This window comes from Peromyscus leucopus, chromosome 14 (genome assembly GCF_004664715.2).
Source record: "Peromyscus leucopus breed LL Stock chromosome 14, UCI_PerLeu_2.1, whole genome shotgun sequence".
Lineage (NCBI taxonomy): Eukaryota > Metazoa > Chordata > Mammalia > Rodentia > Cricetidae > Peromyscus > Peromyscus leucopus.
This window is the reverse complement of record NC_051075.1, coordinates 32,514,185-32,534,251: the sequence shown is the minus strand read 5'-3', so window position 1 is coordinate 32,534,251 and position 20,067 is coordinate 32,514,185.

The window sequence follows — 20,067 nt, the reverse complement described above, 5'->3', positions numbered from 1 at the left end:
GTTCTAAAGAGGCTGCAGTTTTTGCCCCCCTTCCCTCTCTCACCCTTCCCCGCTCTGTCCCACTCTCCCTCCACCCTTCTTCCTTTCCTTCCTTTCCTCCCATCTCATGCTGCTGCTTCCTCAGTGACTGGCTTTCATCTCCTGTCCTGTCACTTGGACTTTCCCACCCAGCATCTGCTGAATCTGTCCCATTACCTTTCTCTGGGTTGGTCTTCTTTCCAGGGCGTACAGTTCTTTGTCAGTCCCACAGAACAAACTCAGCGGTACCCTAGATCACTACCCCACACCCCCAGGACCTGGTAACCTTAACATCTGGAAACTGTTGGAAGCCAGCCCACTCTAAGGAGTTCGCTGAGTGGTAACCACTGCTTTACAGTCTCGTTAGCAGGTTATAATAAAGGCATGCCACAGGGCAAATTCTGCCCATGATTCAGACATTTACTAAACAAGCACTAAAGAGCTGAGTTGGTAAGCTCAATGTCTATCCTATGAGCGAGATTTACTTTAGGCAAACAAGGCAGTATCCCAGAGGAACCCATACTTTATAATCAGCATCAAGGAACCAGCAAGCTACAGTTGAAGCTGTATATAAGCAATTGAGACAGGTGCCATTTTTGTTACCATATTAATTATAAACCATAATTTTTCCATTATGACACTGGCAGTTCATATATATGTACCATGGACTCTGATCATATACACGTTAACATTTTTGTGCCCCCCCTTCCAGCTGGTCCCCTTTCCTTTCCAAATACAGTTCCCCTTCTACTTTTATGCCTTAAAAAAGATCCAAATTCCAGCCGGGCGGTGGTGGCGCACGCCTTTAATCCCAGCACTCGGGAGGCAGAGGCAGGCGGATCTTTGTGAGTTCGAGGCCAGCCTGGGCTACCAAGTGAGTTCCAGGAAAGGCGCAAAGCTACACAGAGAAACCCTGTCTCGAAAAACCAAAAAAAAAAAAAAAAAAAAAAAAAGATCCAAATTCCACATGTGAGAGAAAATAAGATAGTTGCCTTCCTGAGTCTGGCTTGGTCTATGAACCACTTCAGTAAATGGTCCTGACATTTAATGTGGTAATTATCATAACGGGGTTGGGGATTTAGCTCGGTGGTAGAGCACTTGCCTAACAAGCGCAAGGCCCTGGGTTTGGTCCTCAGCTCTGGAAAAAAAGATTATCAAAACAGTAGCTATGAAGGATCTGAAGTGGCTCGGTGGTTAAGAGCACTGGCTACACTTCCAGAGGACCCAGGTTCAATTCCCAGAACCTGCATAATAGCTTAGAACTGTCTGTAACTCCAGCTCCAGAGGACCCAGTGCCCTTTTCTGACTTCTACAGGTACCTCACACAAAGAGCACACAGACATACATGCAGGTAAAACATCCTTACTCATAAAATAATAAAGATCTCAAAAAAATAGCTGCCAATGAAACTGAAAAACGAAAGTACTTAGAGATTCCTTGTGTAAGGGTTACAAGCAAGCCAGACCCCCAAAACTGCGCTGAGGCCAAAGAACAAAGCTTTCCTGGGGTATGATCTGATCGACGGAGTCGAGAGAAGGGGGAGCAGCGCTGCCTGCAGGCGGATACCCCAGAACTGAGTCAGGAAACGGGGGGGGGGGGCCCTGGAGGAGTGCTACAAGCATGAAAATCGTCAACCTTTTTCTTTTAGGGAACTTCTGGTAATAACAGGATGCTGTGGTCTGTAGAGTGTATAGTTTTTATTTCCCTGGAAGGGCTTGCTCCCTCTTGGCCAGGGACTTGGGCCAGCCTGACACCTCAATTGTGAATTATGTGAGTACCAGTTCACTGTCCTATGCCTGATTTTTTTTCTTTTGAAAAAATGTTTTGTTTATTTATTTTTTTGATGGTGCTTTTTTCTTCCCCCAACTCCTTCCAGATCCTCCCTATCTACCCAACCCATGCTCTCTCTGAGTGTCACAGCTCTGGAGGGAAAGATACCCTGACTTATCTGAAGTGAGGCTATACCTAGAGATGCAAGAGACAGCTCTGGAGCTCAGGCCTGGAGGGAAAGGTATCCTGACTTGTTGGAAAGCCAGGCTATACCTGAAGCTGGGGTGCGGTGAGAGATGGTCTCCCCGCAAGATATGGCAATCCTGCTCCTCTTTTTGAGCCATGACAGCTGAACTTTGCTCCACCCCACCCCCTTAAGGGGGCTTCCCAGCAGAGCTCGGCTTCTCTCTGGCCCAAGATGTTGCTCCTTCTGCTTCACTCTGCTAAAGGGGAAATCCCTGCAGAACTGTAGCAATCTCCTGATCCAGTGAAGTTACTCTTTTCTGCTCAGCTTTGCTCAGCCCGGATAAGTCAACGTCTCAGCAAGGTTTTTTTTTCTACTCTAAGGGAACATCTCAGCAAGGTTTTTTTCTACTCTAAGGGAATGTCTCAGCAAGGTTTTTTCTACTCAGTTCCCTAAGGGACGTTTCAGCAAGGTTCTTCTGTTCTGTCGAATGAAGATCTTCACCCAAGACTTTTGAGAAAGATTTATTTGAGAAGGAGGAGTCCAGGAGAGTGGCTGCCTCTGCCAGGATGGGAAAGAACAGCCCACACCTGAACAGGCAGAGGAGCTTATGCAAGCCTTCTTAGGGGCGGAGTTTCTCCAGGGAGAAGATTTTCTGCTTACGGATTGGTTAGTTTTCTTGCTCGGGGACTGGTTAGTTTCATTGGTCAGGGCCAAACTATGTTTTTTCACTGGCCCCTTTTAGCCTTTTGATTCTAATTTTAGGGCCAGAGCATATTTCTTTCACTGGCTCTAATTCCAGGGACAAAGTGTGTTTCTCTGGCAGTGGTTCCAGTGTCAGGGCATGTTTCTTAGCTTCTGGGTTTAGGGCTAAAGGGTTTCTTTCCCTGGCTCTGGTTTCAGGGCCAGGGTGGCTTTCTTTCACTAGCTCTGGTGGGTTTCTTTGGCTGGCCTCTTTTTCCTACACTCTCATTAAAAAACAAAAAGCAAACAAAGCAAAGAAACACACAAAACTAGAAACCAAAATATACAAGCAAAAGACCGATTTAAAAAAAAGCAAAGAGCCCAAACAAAGCAATTTGAGATTAAAAAAAAAAAAAAAGACTACTGTGGACTACTGTGGAGTATTCCTTTTGACTGTGTTAATATGTGTCACTATGATTGAATTAATAAAGAAGCTGACTGGCCAATAGCTGGGCAGGTAGAGGTTAGGTGCGATTTTCAGATAAAAGAGAACATGAAGAAAAAGAGTCATTTCTGGAAATTGAGAGGAGACATGGAGAAGAGATGAATTTGCTATAGTAAGAGAAGCTATGGGAGGGGGAGGCTGGAGAGATGGCTCAGAGGTTAGGAACACTGGCTGCTCTTCCAGAGGTCCTTAGTTCAATTCCCAGCAACTACATGGTAGCTCACAACCATCTATAATGAGATCTAGTGTCCTCTTCTGGCCTGCAGTCATACATGCTGTATACATAAGTAAATAAATCTTTTTTTTTTTTTAAAGAGAAGATACCAAATCATGTGGCAGAGTGTAGTAAGAAATATGGGTTAATTTTAAATGTAAGAGTTCAATCCTGAGCTTATAATTTATAATTTAATGAATAATTAATAATTATTATTTAATGAATAATTTAATTATAATGAATTTATAATTAATAATAATTTATAATTAATAATAAGTCTCTGAATAGTTATTTGGGAGCAGCTACTAAGACACAGAGAAACTCCACCTACAGATTATAAAAATACCATTGAGTTTGTCTTGTGTTGGCCATCTACTACTGGACATGGGCCTTACCCTTAAGTGTGGTTAATACACCCATTGAATCCATTGGAGAAAACAAATTTTCCCTCTTGCCATGGATGTTGATTAGGGATTGGTTAGGGATGGGAGCTTGTGTCTACTTCTCCATCTTAGTGCTGAGACTTGGTCTGTATTGAACCTGTGCAGGCACTGTGTGTGTGTTGAGCCAGTTCCTGTGATTTCACATATTATGCCTACCTTCTTGATGTGGGAAATTCAGACTTAAAATTGGTACTTAAGAGATACAGCCTACAGTGTTTAAAGTGTATTGTACATGAAGTCAAGTATATTAAGAAGCACCTTGAAAGGAGTACATATTAAAATATTGAAATTAAGATTTCTTTTTTGGGAAGGTGCTATTTTGTTTTTCTTTTATGAGACAGGGTCTCTCTACATAGCTCTGGCTGTCCTGGAACTCATTATGTAGACCATGGTGACCTTGAACTCACAAAGATCCACCTGCCTCTGCCTCTCAAGTGCTGGAATTAAAATGTGTGCACCACCACACTAGAATGAAATTAAGATTTCTTATTTAGATGGATGCTTTCAAAGTTCTACATTTTTTCACTCGGGCGTTCCCAGAGAACATCTACATTACCCAGGAGTCACTGTAAGATCAATCAGCTTAGTAACTGCAAGTAATAAGGGAAGGTGAAAGAAGTGATATTCACCATATGCTATATTCTACTGGAAATGACAGAGTTCTCAAGACCACCCCTCCCCCAGTTCACACAAAGAGAACAGAAAATGTCCTGCTCCAGGAACTTCCTCTGGACTTCCTGGGTTCTGTCTTCAACTTGCTAGATGATTCTTTTGTTTGAGACAATTGTGTCGCAGAGGGATGGTGAACAATAATAAAATGAATTTCAAGAGTCTGAAATAAACTCAATGGAATGCAGAAGCCCTTCACATGCCAAATCAGACCTCAAGACCAGAAGTAAGTGTCATGCTCTGCATAGGCTGCATGGGGAGATCCTGTCTATGAAAAATAAATAAATAAATAAATAAATAAATAAATAAAGAAAGAAAGAAAGAAAGAAAGAAAACATGGAACAATCATTCAAATGGACAGATTAATTCAGAAAAGCTCTAGTAAAGTCCTTTCATTGGGTTTCTATAAATTTGACAACATTTTAAATTATTTAAAATATTTTTTGTAGTTTCTTTTTTTTCAAAAAGCAAGTAAGTTCAACATAATAGAACAAATCTGGATAAATTCAAAGTGTGTGTGAGGGAGAAGCATTTAATGAACTCCATGGAATATCCACATCCTGAGACACAACAATTGATTGAAACCACACAGCAAAGGAAACTCAGCAGAACACACAGTTAATAGATGGGAGAAAAAAATTTACCAGCTGTAATACTTCAGACAAGAGGTTGATATCCAGAATTTATAAAAAAAAAACTGCAAAAATTAAACACCAAGGGGTGGGGGGGGGGAACCACCAATCAACAAACGGCCAATAAATTGAATAGGCAGATTGGGAAAAAAAAACCACCACAAATGGACAATAACTACTTTTAAAGGTGTTCAATAGTCCTAGTCATTAGGGAAATTAAATCTATGAGATCCCATCTCACGGCAGTCATAAAGGCCATTGTCAAGACATCCAATGTTGGAGATGATGTCGAGAAAGGGGAACCCTTATTCACTGCAGTGGGAATGCAAATGAACACAACCAGTGTGATTAATCAATGTGGAGGTTCCTCAAAAAACTAAAAGGAGGACTAGTATATGAACTAGCTATTTTCACTCTTGGTCATATAACCATAGACCTCCATATCCTACCATGCAGATATATGTACTTCCATGTTCGTTGTTTTTCTATTCATGATAGAAAGGAACTAGTCAATCAGAAGATTCATGGATAATGATCTGATATATATATCCAGAATTTATAAAAAAATATGAATATTATTCAGGTCTAAAGAAAAATGAAATCAGAAAATTTGCAGGAAATTGGATGGACTTAGAGTGTATAACACACGAGATGACCCAGTCTCAGAAAAAAAACAGAAGCTCATGTTCTCCCTCATATGTTAATCTTAGCCTATAACGTATAAATATATCTAAATGAATGAATATATGGGTGTAGCGTGAATTATAATTGGTCTTAATAAAAACCCAGAGTCAGATATTGAGATGCTGAATCATCAGAGAAGTAAAGGAGCTAGCCAAAGTCACTTCTTACCTCCATGTCTCCTCAGACCGAAAAGGTATTCCTTGGCTCCTGGCTGCCAGGATATCTTTCCATTTGAGCTGTAATGCTTACATTTGGTGTCGTGACTAGGACAGGCTCTCCTGATGCCTGTGTTTCCCTGTCATGGTCTAAGCTGCACCAGGACGCTCTCCCTCATCTCCAGTCCACCTGCAGTAGACTCACCTTCCGGCTCAAGGATCTCTATCCATCAGCACCAATTAGCAGCAATTAGATAAGTTTCCCCTGTGGTCAGTGTAAAGATTTCCCTGAGTCTGAGGAAGTAAATGACTGTTGAGGGTCTGGCACCCCTCTGGTACTCTTGGAAGCAGAGGTACCCCCAGCCACAGTCTTAAAGGCTATGGTTGGCCTTCTTCACCTGACCCCATCCCACCCTTGGACCTGCCCTCTCCTCCTGTCTTCTCCTGGAGCTGCCCATAATCCCACAGCTCCCGTAGGCCCTTGTGGCTTTTGTGACTCCCTTTTCTAGCCCTTTCCTGTGGATGAAATCCTCCTGTTAGACCTCATTTTTTTTCTGGTCTTCTTGCCTCTTTGAAACCCTGATGGCTTAGCCAGGTTAAACCCCATGACCCCCACTGAGAGTGGTGATAACCCACTGAACGGCTTGGTCCTCATTCAGTCTCCCTTGGGTCCTAGGGGTGCCCACAACTACAGGCTGCAGTGACATTTTCCTTTTCTCTCATCCATGGGAACCTGTCGTCCATACCCTCTCATTCCTCCTTGGGATGCCTCTTAGAAAACCTCCAGTCTCTCCACCTGACACTGGACCCGAAGGACCCTAAATTTATTCACTTTTGCAATCAAAGTTAGCTTCAATACCCCTTAGATAATCAATCCAAAGGGCCACCTATTGGCACCTTAGATCCTATTATTATTTGGGACCTTTACATATACTGTGAGCGATCAGAGAAATGGACAGAGATTTCCCCATTCCCTATTTCTTGGCTCCAAGCCCTGTTTGTTTTTGTCTAGTCTCCCCTCTATGCATACATCCTGTGTAAAGGTCCTGTCTTTTAAGTTTCCATAGATGGATCTGTAAGTTTGTTGCAAGTGGGAGCTAGGAGCGAGACCTAGCAGAGGGGCAGAAGGCAAAGGAGCAGGCCAACTGCAACATGCACACACCCCACACACAGTCTTCACTGCCTACACCCTGCACACAGTCTTCATTGCCTACACCCTGCACACACTCCTCACTGCCTACAGCCTGCACACACTCTTCAGTGGCTACACCCTGCACACACTCTTCACTGCCTACACCCTGCACACACTCTCCACTGCCTACACCCTGCACACACTCCTCACTGTCTGGTGCTTCTCTCGGTTCCCTCCTGCAGAATCCTTTGTCTATAGGTAGGACTATATCAAAAATTTCTTACCTCTAAGCCTTCTTTGTTCTCAGCTTACTAGATTCAGTTTTACAGGGACTGGGGTGTCATTTAGGTATGAGTGGCATTAGACTGCTGTTTTATGCTGTCCCACTTGAATTAAAATCTGGCTGTGGAGTTAGGATATGGCTCCCCTTCCTCTAGACCGAAGCATGCTTGTTTAAAGGTTTCTTCCAAAATCTCTGCCCCTTATCAGGTGAGCCATCTGCAGTGTGACAGAAAGAAGAGCAAAACAAAATAAAGGGACAGACTATTCCCAATAGGGACTATTGCTACTCATCTCATACCCTTTTGATTTTGGTTTAACTCTCTAAAAATTCTGCTGATGTATAAATCTTATCTCCAGATTTGTAAAACTATTGTGTAAACTCCCTGAACCTCGAGATTTGGAAGCATATCGGGTCTGATTAAAACCCTGTAAAATCTGTAATGAAAGGATTAATTTAAAACTCACAACACCTGGGTTGATAGTTAAAAATCTATACATGAAACACGTGGCTTGCTGCCGCCTCAGCGGCTGTTCCCCTGGCTGGGATGGAGGTAGCCACGTGGCTGACAGCCACCTGTGCTAGGGTTGGAAAGGATGGACTTTGCCATGCGACCTCAGTCGCATTTTGACAAAAGTGACCACGTGACATAGCGACCCACAGAAAAAGGACTCCTCCTAGCTGAGAGGCCCAAACCAGATGATTCTTCTGCTATTTTCGATCACACCTCAATCCACAATCCCTTCTCTTCCTCTCCAGCCTCTCTGGTTTCTCTTTCTCCCTTTCTGTGACAGGCTGCCCACTCAGTCAGGACCAGGACCCTGAATGAAATTACAATATTGCAGGGACATCCTTGCTAGGAGTAAGTTTGTAATTTGCCTCCTGGTTGGCCACCCTTAAAGAGGGAAATTGTGAAAAAGATCCCAGAGGTCATCCAGAACAAGCATGATAACCCATCTTAATCCTACAAATCCCTGCGGAGGCCCTCTTATAAGACACCAGTCTGGATCCTGAGACTGCAGATGGAAAACAACTCCTTATGATCTTCTTCTCCCAGGGTTTCCCTGATATTAGGGTCAAACTTAAATGTCTAGAGAAAGGACCCTTGACTTCACAGGCAGAAGTCTTAGCAATTGCCTTTAAGTGTACCAAAGCCCCTAAACAAAAATACCCAATGCTAGAAAAGACCTTTCATTTGGCCATAGCAACTGCCCAGGCTCCCTGGCATCCCAAAGCCTGACAACCTCTGGGTCCCTGTTTCAAATGCGGTCAGTAGGATCACTGGGCCTGGGCCTGTCTGATCCCTCATAAACCACCCAGACCATGTCCAAGGTGCCATCAAGAAGGGCATTTGGGTGTTGACTGCCCCCACGTCCCTTGTGGTATGGGGACATCAAGCCCAGGTGGTCCTTCAGCTGGCATCCTAGATCTGGCCATGGATGACTGAGGGGATCCAGTCTCCTTTGGCCTGATCACTGCCATCTCTCACTAGAAGCCTCAGGTAGACACAACAGTATCAGGGTGATCTATCTCTCTCCTTCTGGACACTGGGGCTACCTATTTAGTCCTGATGGAGTTTTAGGGACCCACATCTTGTTCCGCTATTGTCAGGATAGGGTGACAGCTTGACCAGCCCCACCAAACCCCACCAAATATATCACAAGTACTCAATACCCATTCTCTGTCCATAGCTTCAGGGGACTTAAGCCTCTTATCTCTGACCTTTTAAGAAAGATTTTTCTTCTGAGTCTGGGTTACTTCACTCAGGATAATATTTTCTAGTTCCATCCATTTGCCTGCAAATTTCATGAGGTTATTGTTTTTCTCTGATGAGTAGTACTTCATTGTATATATGTACCCCATGTTCATAATCCATTCTTCAGCTGAGGGGCATCTAGGTTGTTTCCAGGTTCTGGCTATTACAAATAATGCTGCTATGAACATAGTTGAACATGTGTCTCTGTGGTATGATTGAGCATTCCTTGGGTATATGTCCAAGAGTGGTATAGCTGGGTCTTGAGGAAGATTGATTCCCAGTTTTCTGAGAAACCGCCATACTGATTTCCAGAGTGGTTGTACAAGTTTGCACTCCCACCAACAGGGGAGGAGTGTTCCCCTAGCTCCACATCCTCTCCAACATAAGCTGTCTTCATTGCTTTTGATCTTAGCCATTCTGACAGGTGTAAGATGGTATCTCAGAGTCATTTTGATTTGCATCTCCCTGATGACTAAGGATGCTGAGAAATTCCTTAAATGTCTTTTGGCCATTTGAGATTCTTCCTTTGAGAATTCTCTGTTTAGATCTGTAGCCCATTTTTTAATTGGATTGTTTGTTATTTTGATGTCTAGTTTCTTGAGTTCTTTATATATTTTGGAGATCAGCCAGCCCTCTGTCATATGTGGGGTTGGTGAAGATCTTTCCCCATTCTTGAGTTAATCTTGTATCCTGCCACATTACTGAAGGTGTTTATCAGCTGTAGGAGTTCCCTGGTAGAATTTTTTTGGTCACTTATATACACTATCATACCATCTGCAAATAGTGAAAGTTTGAATTCTTCCTTTCCAATTTGTATCCTCTTGATCTCCTTTTGTTGTCTTATTGCTCTAGCTAGAACTTCAAGTACTATATTGAATAAATATGGGGAGAGTGGACAGCCTTGTCTTGTTCCTGATTTTAGTGGAATTGCTTTGAGTTTCTCTCCATTTAATTTGATGTTGGCTGTTGGCTTGCTGTAAATTGTCTTTACTATGTTTAGGTATGTTCCTTGTATTCCTGATCTCTCTAAGACTTTTATGATGAAGGGGTGTTGGATTTTGTCAAAGGCCTTTTCAGCATCTAATGAGATGATCATGTGGGTTTTTTTTTTTCTTTCACTTTGTTTATATGGTGTATTACATTGACAGATTTTCGTATGTTGAATCAGTTGTGTAGCTTGATCTGCTTGGGGAGCTCCCTGGCGGTAGGATCAGAATCCATCCCTTGTGCAAGAGTGGGCTTTTTTGGAGCCCACTACCTATGATGGGACACCTCATGTAGCCTTGAGGCAGTGGGAATGGCTTGGACTTGCCTCTACTGGATGTGTCTCCCTATGGGAGGCCTTACCTTCTTGTAGAGGGGAGTAGGGAGTGGGTTGGCAAGGGGAGGTGGGGGGGGCAGGAGGAAAGAAGAGGGGGATCTTTGGTGTGTAAAAAGAATGCAAATTTTTTCTTAATAATAATAAAAAAGAAAGAGTCTTCCATGCTCTTTGGGCTGCCCACCTTGTGGGCATACTACCTGCAATGCTCTTCAAGATCCCACCATGTGTGCAGTTCGACTCACTAAGACACTTGCACTTCTCCAGCTGTTTTCTCCTCTACCTGCTCTAACCACTTGTCTTTCCCCTTCTACTGGGTAGGTGTCACTACGGAGCTCCCTGCTTTGTTTGCTTTTACTATGAAAGCCACACGGGTGTAACAGGATACCTTTCCCTCCAGAGCTGTAACACTTACAGGTATAGCCTGGCTTCTGACAGCCAGAATACCTTTCCCTTTACTATCTTTCCTTTCACAGCTTGACTTCAGATCACCAGGATGCCATTCTTTCCAGAGCTGTAACACTTACATTTTGGTGTTGAGACCCAGGACTAACTACTTCCCTAACTACTATAGGTTTTCTTCTCAGTTCATCCAGGATCTCCAATGGGTGGCTCAGACCATCCTTACCCTCCAGGGCCAAATAGACTCACTGGGGCACCATAAGTGCTACAAAATCAGTGAAGATTGTAACAGCAGAAAGAGGTGGTCTTTGTTTCCTCCTTGGGGAAGAGTGTTGCTTCTATGTCAACCAATCAGGTATAGTAAAAGACAAGATCTGACAACTCCAGATGGATCCCCAAAAAACATAAGGAACAGCTCGATGCTTCTTGTTAGGGGCTCATTAACAGTCCAATATGGAGATGGATGCTACCCCTTTTATCCTTTCTCCTGCTATTCTTAATCCTACTTGTCTCACCCTGCCTTATAAACCTCTTGTCTAGATTTCCTCAACAATAAATTCAAAAGATTTCTAACCAACTTTTAATCAGTTGCTATTACAGTATTACCAGCCCCTAGTTACAGAGCCAGAGGCCAGCGACTACCAGTTATACCCTGATAGTGAAGATCAATTTCATCCAATAGACTTCAACACCCTGATTCAGCAGGAAGTAGTCTAATGATAACATCTCCCCGTTTCCTATGAACTGTTTGTTTATCAATAATAAACAAAAAAGAGAGGAATGTAAGCCCCTCAAGTGGCCAGGCCCCTCCCCTGAGGACCTCTAACTGCCAGGTTCAACCCACAGAATACTCTAAAAAGCCCAATCTCTGGGCATGAAATCCCACCAATCTCCACTCTGGAAGCTCCATCCTAAAAAGTTCCACCCCCCTTCCCAAGAAACTCTGCATGAGCCTTGTATCCTGTTTAGTTTGCTGTTGTTTCTCACCTGAGCAGAGGCAGCCACCTCCCCATTTTTTCCCCTTCCAATAAATCTCTTATGTGAAGTTTGTTGTGTGGTATGACTTTGTAGTGTTCCTTGGCTTCTGGCTGCCAGGATACCTTTCCATCTGAGCTGTAGTGCTTACAAGTATGGTATAATATTTGAAATGGAGAACAAGAAAGGGTACTTTTTATAAGATTAAAATGCAAACTGGTGAGTTCACATATGGTATATATGTTATACTTTAATTTCTCTCAAGTTATAACATTTTTTCAATGCAAAGTTGGTCCTGAAATGGGCAGTGTCTACATGTGATTCCATGAGGGGTTGTTACCTTACTGGGAGATCTGAATTTTAAATTTTGTTTATTGTTTGAATATTCCTATAGGCTATAGTTCTTTGTAAGTACCATTAGTGTCTCTTATACTTTAAACATGAATTTAAGCTATTCATGTTTCTAGAGTGTGGAAATTGTTAAAAGTATGTTTAGAATATTATAATTTTGGAACTCAGAGTTTCCTGGGAATATGGATTCATTGTCCCAAGAATTTGAAAACACTAAAAATTGTCCCCACACCACTATATTTCATTATTCTATAAACTGTTATAACTAATAAATGAGTTTAGGAAAGTTGAAGGATAGAAAATAAAAACAAAATCAGTAATTACATGTGGCAGTAACAAATTACCTAAGAAAGAAATCGAAAAGGCAATTTCATTTACAGTAGCTATAAAAAATGCCTAGGAACAAATCTGTCTAATAAGTCTAGGAAAAAATTATCATGCACTGATGACAGAAATTAAAGAAGACACACACACATATGTACACACACACACACACACACACACTCCATGCATGAGCAAAGCAGCAAAGGTTCATTGGAGAATTGACATGCAAGAATGTCTATAATTCCCAAAGTGATTGGAAGATCCATTATAGTTTCTACCAAATACCAATGACAGCACAGTGGAAAAAAATTCTAAAATGTACATAAAGCATCACACTACTGCCTCACAAAATGGCATTACACTGCCATTCAAAGACCAATGGAATGGGGGGGGGCAGGAAGAGCCCACAAACAAAACCACAAATCTTACAGCCAACTGATTTGTGGACATCAGTGGGAAAACATACTCTGGAGAAAGGAAAGTTTTAAATAAATGGTGCTGGGGCAACTGTATATCAACATATAGTGGACTAAAACAAGGCTACCATGTGTCACCAGTTATCAAGATAAACTTGGTATGAAGAGGTAGATCTGCCAATAAAGTACTTGCTTTACAAATGTAAGGACCTGAATTTGATCTTCTGAACCTGTGGTAGTTTGAACATAATTGGCCCCCATAATCTCACAGGGAGTGGCACTATTAGGAGATGTGGCTTTGTTGGAATGGATTTAGCCTTGTTGAAGGAAGTGTGTCACTGTGGAGGTGGGCTTTGAGGTTGCCTATGCTCAGGATACCTCACAGTGTCTCAGTAGACTTTCTGTTGCCTGCAAGATGTAGGATTCTCAGCTACCTGTCCAATACTATATCTGCCTGCATCCCACCATGCTCCCCATTATGATAATAATGGACTGCACCTCTGAAACTGTAAGCAAACCACCTCAATTGAGTGTTTTTCTTATAAGTGTTGCTTTTTCTACTTGTCCCCACTGCCATGATATTCTTTCTCTTCTCAAGTCCAAAGCAATGGATCTAGCTGACCTTGGGTTGATACCTCAGAAGCTATGCTTAAAGTATATACTTTCTCTTTTACATATTTCCTTTAGGTATTTTTCAAATCAATGAAAAAGGTATTATTCTTTCTACAGGGATCTGAAGCCACTGACCTACTCCAGTTCTACAGAGACCTGAAGTCACAGACCTCTGACCTGTGACTGCATCTGCACTTATGTACACATACACACACAGACACATAATTCAAAACAAAAAAAATCTATAAAACATGGAACTACCCTATGTTCCAGTAGTCCCAATTCTGGGTATGTGTACAAAGGAAATGAATCCAGTATTCCAAAGCAATGTGAACACTCTTTTGTTTGTTGTAGCTTTTCCCAGCAGCCATGAAATGGAAACAATGAAAGTGTTCATCAGCTGATGAATACGCAAAGAAAATATAATTACACAATATTAGAATACCATTTGTGGTGGTTTCAATAGGAATGGTCCCCAAAGACATGTATGTGAATGCTTGGCCAATAGGAAATGGCACTATTAAGAGGTGTGACCTTGTTGGAGCAGGTGTGTCCTCATTGGAGAAAGTGTGTCACTGTGGGGAAAAGCTTTGAGGTCTCATACATGCTCAAGCTATGCACAGTATACAGTTTTTCCTTCTGCTGCCTGTGGATCAAGATGTAGGATTCTTGGCTCCTTCTCCAGCACCATGTCTCCCTGCACATCACCATGCTTCTTGCCATGATGATAATGGACTAAACCTCTGAAACTGTAAGCCAGTCCCAATTGAATGTTTTCCTTTATAAGAGCTGCTGTGGGAGACAGCGGACCTGAGCTCGTGGGAGCTCACCAACTCTGGATCGACAGCCAGGGAACCTTCATGGGGCTGACCTAAGCCCTCTGCATGTGTGTGACCGTGTGTAGCTTGGTCTGTTTGTGGGGCTCCCCTTGGGGTGGCATAGACGGGAGGGCTGCCAAGTGTTGGGTCAGCCTGGGCTACATAACAAGATTTCTATCTCCAAATGAGCAAACAAATAAGGTCATTAAAAAGTTTAATGTGGACAGGCCTTCCTGATGCCATTCAGCTCAGGAGGGTGCTAGCCAACTAAAGACCAGCCTAGGTCCTCAAGGCCTGGACTGGTGGGAAGACATCCATGGGCACACACAGTGCCTTATGGCGCCCAGTGGGTTGGTACCACTACGATGAGCAAATGTGTGGTGGAGAAATGAGAGAGAAGCAGAATGGCCCATGTGCTGTGGAAAGAGGTAAAACAGAAGTGAAGGTGAGCCAGGTGGCAGTGGCACATGCCTTTAATCTCAGCACTCCGGAGGCAGAGGCAGGCGGATCTCTGTGAGTTCAAGGCCAGCCTGGGCTACCGAGTGAGTTCCAGGAAAGGCGCAAAACTACACAGAGAAACCCTGTCTCGAAAAAACAAACAACTTGAAAAACCAAAAAAGAAAAAGAAAAGAAGTGAAGAAAGTAGGTAGCTAATATGGGTGGCCTGCTTGCCACGGGGGCCATGGTGATGTCCGGACCAGGGCTGCTGCTGGGGGCCATGTCTGGGTCCGTGGTCCTACCACAGCCGGGGTCTGTGTTTACATCCATGGCCCATGTTGCCCTGTGGCCATGTCGGTGTCTGAGGGCTGTGCTGCCACAGGGGCTATCCTGACATGAGTGACCGGCGCTGTGACATCTGGGACAGAGCTGCAGCTAAGGCCCATGTCTGGGTCCACGGCCCTACAGCATCCAGGGTCTGAGTTGATGCTGCAGGCTCCTGTTACCACCAAAGGCTGTGGGGATGTCCAGGGTCTGGCTTGTCCCCTGAAGCTATGCTGGTGTTCAAGAACCATGCTGCAGCCATGCCATACTGAGCTGAGTGGCCTGCTCTGCCAACCGGGGCCATGGTGATCCTCAGGACTGGGTTGCTGCTGAAGGCCTTGTCTGTCTTTGTGGTCCTATGGCAGCCCGCTTCTGTGTTAGCATCCATGGCCCATGTTGCTACCAAAGGCCACACGCAAGTCCAGGGTCTGGGTCTTGTGGGTGTCCAAGGGCGATATGGCCACCGGAGCCATGCTGGTCTGAGTGGCCTGTGCTGCTACACAGGGACCATGGTGTCATCCAGGTCCGATCTGCTGCTGAGGGCCATGTCTGGGTCCATGGCCCTAGAGCAGCCAGGGTCTGAGTTGGCTGTCCGTGGTCCTTGATGCGGCCGAGGGCCGTGTGATGGCCTGGAGTCTGGTCAGCCACCTGAGACCATGTTGGTGTCTGAGGGACTACTGCAGCTCATGTTAGATTTCAGGCATGCCAGTACGCCGGCAGTACTTTGCCCTGCTCAGGGTCCTGATAACGTAATACACCCATTGCTACCTGCTCTCTGTACACATGCGCTCTATCCCCTCATAAAAGGCGGGGCCCGCCCGCCTTCTCTCTCTTCTCTTTTTAGCCCCAGCCCGCTTTCTCTCTCCCCCCACCCCACTGTGTCCCTTCCTTCCCCTCCCCAGTAAATCCTCCACATGAGTTCTGTCATGTGGCCTGACTTTCTGGGGCCTTCTGCCATTTCTAAATTGTAACAGCCAGGACCATACAGATCTGAGCGGCTTTTGCTGCTACTTTGTGTCATGGTGATGTCTGGCCCAGAGCTGCAGCTGAGGGCCATGTCTGGGTCTGTGGCTCTACTGCAGCCAGGGTCTGTGTTGATGTCCATGGCTCCTGTTACCATTGAAGGCCACGTGAATGTCCAGGTTCGGGGCCGCAACCTGTGGCCTTATTGGTATCTGAGGGCTAAACCTCCACCAGGGCCATGCTAGTTCTGTGGTCTTGCTGCAGCTGGAGTCTGGGTTGGTGTCTGTGGCCTGTGTTACCACTGGGGGCAGTAGGAATCATGAGTGTTGAAGTCCGAGGGCCATGCTGAGATGGCACTGCCATTCACTGGACACTGCAGAAAGAGAGCTGGCCCTAATCCTCACGGGAGAGCCATCGTCCTCCACTAGGGAGAGATGGCCCCACCCTTCACCATGGCCCTCTTGGCATGGGCATAGGAGAGCTGGCTCCACCCCCACCTGAGGGCGGCAGCCCCAGGGGCCAGGACTAACTAGCTCAGCTACCACCTGGGCCCACAGCTGGGCCTTGGGTTGACCCATCCCAACATCTGCCACATCTATGACCTACTGGAGTGCGTGAAGGGACTGGTCCTGTGAAAATAACTGCCATGGAGGAGATATCATAGAGGAGTTTTGGTGAGGGTCTAGTGATGATGGTGTACCAGAAACCAGAGGCCTTGAACCAGACCCAATGACTCATTGCAATGATCACTTGTAAGTAAAGCTGATTGGACAAAAGGGTCTACTGTGTGACACACTGTGGCTCCCAATGTCACTAAGATGAATGAAGAGGTGTTGGAAAGGGAGGGAAAGACAGAGGAACAAAGAGGGTTTTTTGTTTTTTGTGTGGTTTGGTTTTAATTTTTTTAAATTTTATTTTGGAGGGAGGGGATGCTGCAAGGGCAGATATGGGGGTACTGGGCAATGAGTAAAATTGGAGTACATGATGTGAAATTCCCGAAGAATCAATAAAGAAATTGTTACATAAAAGAGTTTAGTGTATCCATTAAGGTGAAAAGGAATAAGCAAAGAGTATCCTTTTCCACTGCCTTTCTTTTACATAATGTATCAGAGTAATCAAATGATTGCTTTGCAATACTTTGAAATATTTCCTTTGTAGAATCCCAGAAAGTAAATATTGAAGGAACGACAGGATTGGTAAATCATCCACAACTTCAGCAGCAACCACCAAGAGCTGCTAAAGCTACATAGATTTGAAAGAGAGCCTGACAAATTTCACAATTAAGCTTGGTATCACTAGAAGTGGAATTACCAGTCATATGTACTTTGTGAGCTGATGCCTTGTCTTTCTAAATAGACTTCCTAAAATGAATGAATTGGAAAATTAAAAAAAAAAAATAGAAAACTCTATACCCAAATTTCAATTTATGGAAAATTTGCGCAAGACATGTTAAATAATACAAAGAAAGCAGGGAGTCTAATCCAAGAACTGGGGCAATCGACTGCACAATCACTTGTTTATTCAACAAAGATAATGCTTGAGAAAGGAGGAAAGGAGGAATCCTTAGTCCAGAAAGCAGTAAGAGACTTAACATGCAACTATTGACCTTGTTTAGATTCTTGTTTAGCTAGTGGTAACCCTTTTCTAGAAAATTAGTGAAGAATTAATGTCAAGTGAACATGAAATGTTGCAAAAAGCACTAATTTTTAAAAGTGTGATTGTTTCATCTGACCAATACAATAAAATGTTTAAATATCTTTATTAACCAGAGAGAGTCTCATTTACTTATCTATCACAACACATGCTCTCTGGGATTTTTTTTTTTTTTGTAAAGGTGTGGTGAATAAATGGAGGATTAGTTGCATTAGAGGGGGTGCAGTAAAGAAACTGCCAAAATAACTCCCTTCTCAATTGGGAGAAGGTTTTTCCTATGAATAATAGAGAGAAAATATTTAGAGGCATCTTGAAGAGTCCAGAGCTGTTGCAGAGTATTTGTTCACACTGTGAAGATGTGCCTTTGTCAAGGCACCTTCTGATTGGTTTACTAAAGAGCTGAATGGTCAATAGCTAGACGGGAAGAGGTTGGGCGGGACTTCCAGGGACAGAGAGGACTCTGGGAAGAAGAAAGGTGGAGTTGACAGCCAGATGCAGAGGAAGCAGGATCGCCGTACAGAGATGCCAGGGAGGCACTGAAGAGGTCGGGCATATGGTAGAGAGTGGAGTTAACCAAGCCACAAGGAAGAATGTAAATTAATAAAAGCAGGTTAATTTAAGTTATAAGAGCTAGTGGGACAAGCCTAAACTAATACAAGTTTTCATAATTAATAATAAGCCACCATGTTGTTACTTGTAAGCTGGCAGCCCAAATAAAAGTTTGACAATAAGAGCAGAGAAAAATAAAATACAAAACAAACAAACAAAAACAAAAACGAAGCAAAAAAACAGACTAGACATAGCCAGGTGAGGGAAGCAGAGAAGAGAGGCTAGCAGGAATAGCAAGAGATAAAATACCAAGCATAGCAAGAGAGGGAATAGCAGAGAATAATGGGTTATAACACAGAGTAGCTGGGGGGTGGGGCAGAGGAAGCCAGCTTCTATCTAACTGCCAGAAATCCTTCTATAGTCCAGCTTGAATAAAGCCAAGACTGTCATTTCAGGACATGGGCATTGCTTTTTGAACTTTGGAGAATTGGAGTTTCCTTTGGACTGGACATTAACAAAATGTGGTTAATAGTTGAAGCTGGGTGATAGGAACATGGAAGATTCATCTCCATCAAAAACTAATAAAAAGCCTGGGTATCAAAGCTCACCTGGACTGATGTAGAAGTCTCATCACAGTACATGGTTTTGTTCCTGGCCTTTCATTCCAGTTTGGCCCCAGAAAATTTTCTTGGCATCTCATTATTTTAGACTCCTGTAATACATCTATTATAATATTTTACACAAGCATCACCTTGACTCATAACTGCCCCCAGATGAGAGACCCATCTACCGGTTTTACAAAACAACCCAAGAAATACGGTGACATTTGGCTAGAGCAGCACATACTTCTCTCTTCTGAGTGAGCAAGTGGAGCAGTGAATCTGAGCTATCTCATTTCATTTTCACAAAGGATTGCAGGATATGGTTTACATTGCTCTTTTACATAGGCAAACTTTTCTTTCCTGCCTGCCAGTTCCCAAATAACCAACACGGAGACTCAATATTAATTATAAATGCTCAGCCGATAGCTTAGACTTGTTACTAACTAGCTCTGACAACTAAACCATATTTCTTATACCCTGTGCCACATGGTGGTACCTTTTCTCAGTACGGCATGCTCATCTTCTGCTTCCTTTGCATCTGCTGGCAACTCCTCAGACTCTGCCCTTCTTCTTCCTAGTGCCCTCCTAGTCTGGCTCTCCTGCTCAGTGTCCTCCTGCCCAGCTACTGGACAATCAGCTTTTTATTAACCATGAGAGCAATACATTGTCGCAATGTACAGAAGGATTATTCCATAGCACTTTTACATCTTCCTTCATGACTTGCACATGATGAGGCTGACAGATTTTACAATGGTTTTTGAGTCATGTGAAAATTCTCTGTGCATACCTTTTAATTTAAAAAGCAGGATTTTAGGGAGCAGTCACTTAACCAAGACGTCTCAGTATCAATATTTTAATATGTGCTCCCCTTCAAATAAAAATGTTTTATTTCATGTATAATTTAAATAATTCAGGCTACATTAAGTGAGCTCCACCTTCAACTGTGAGTTGCTCTCACCAAGAATGCAGTTGAGGGGTCAGAGAGATGGCTCCGTGGTTAAGAGTGCTTAGTGTTCTTGCAGAGGGCCTAAATTTGGTTTCCAGCACCCACATCCAGTGGGTCATAACCACTTATAACTCCAGCTTTAAGAGATGAAGCTTGCACACACAAGCACACACAAACACACACACACCTCAGTAATTTTTTTTTTAAATGAACACAGCTGACAGTCACCTGACATTCTCATAGGCAGTTC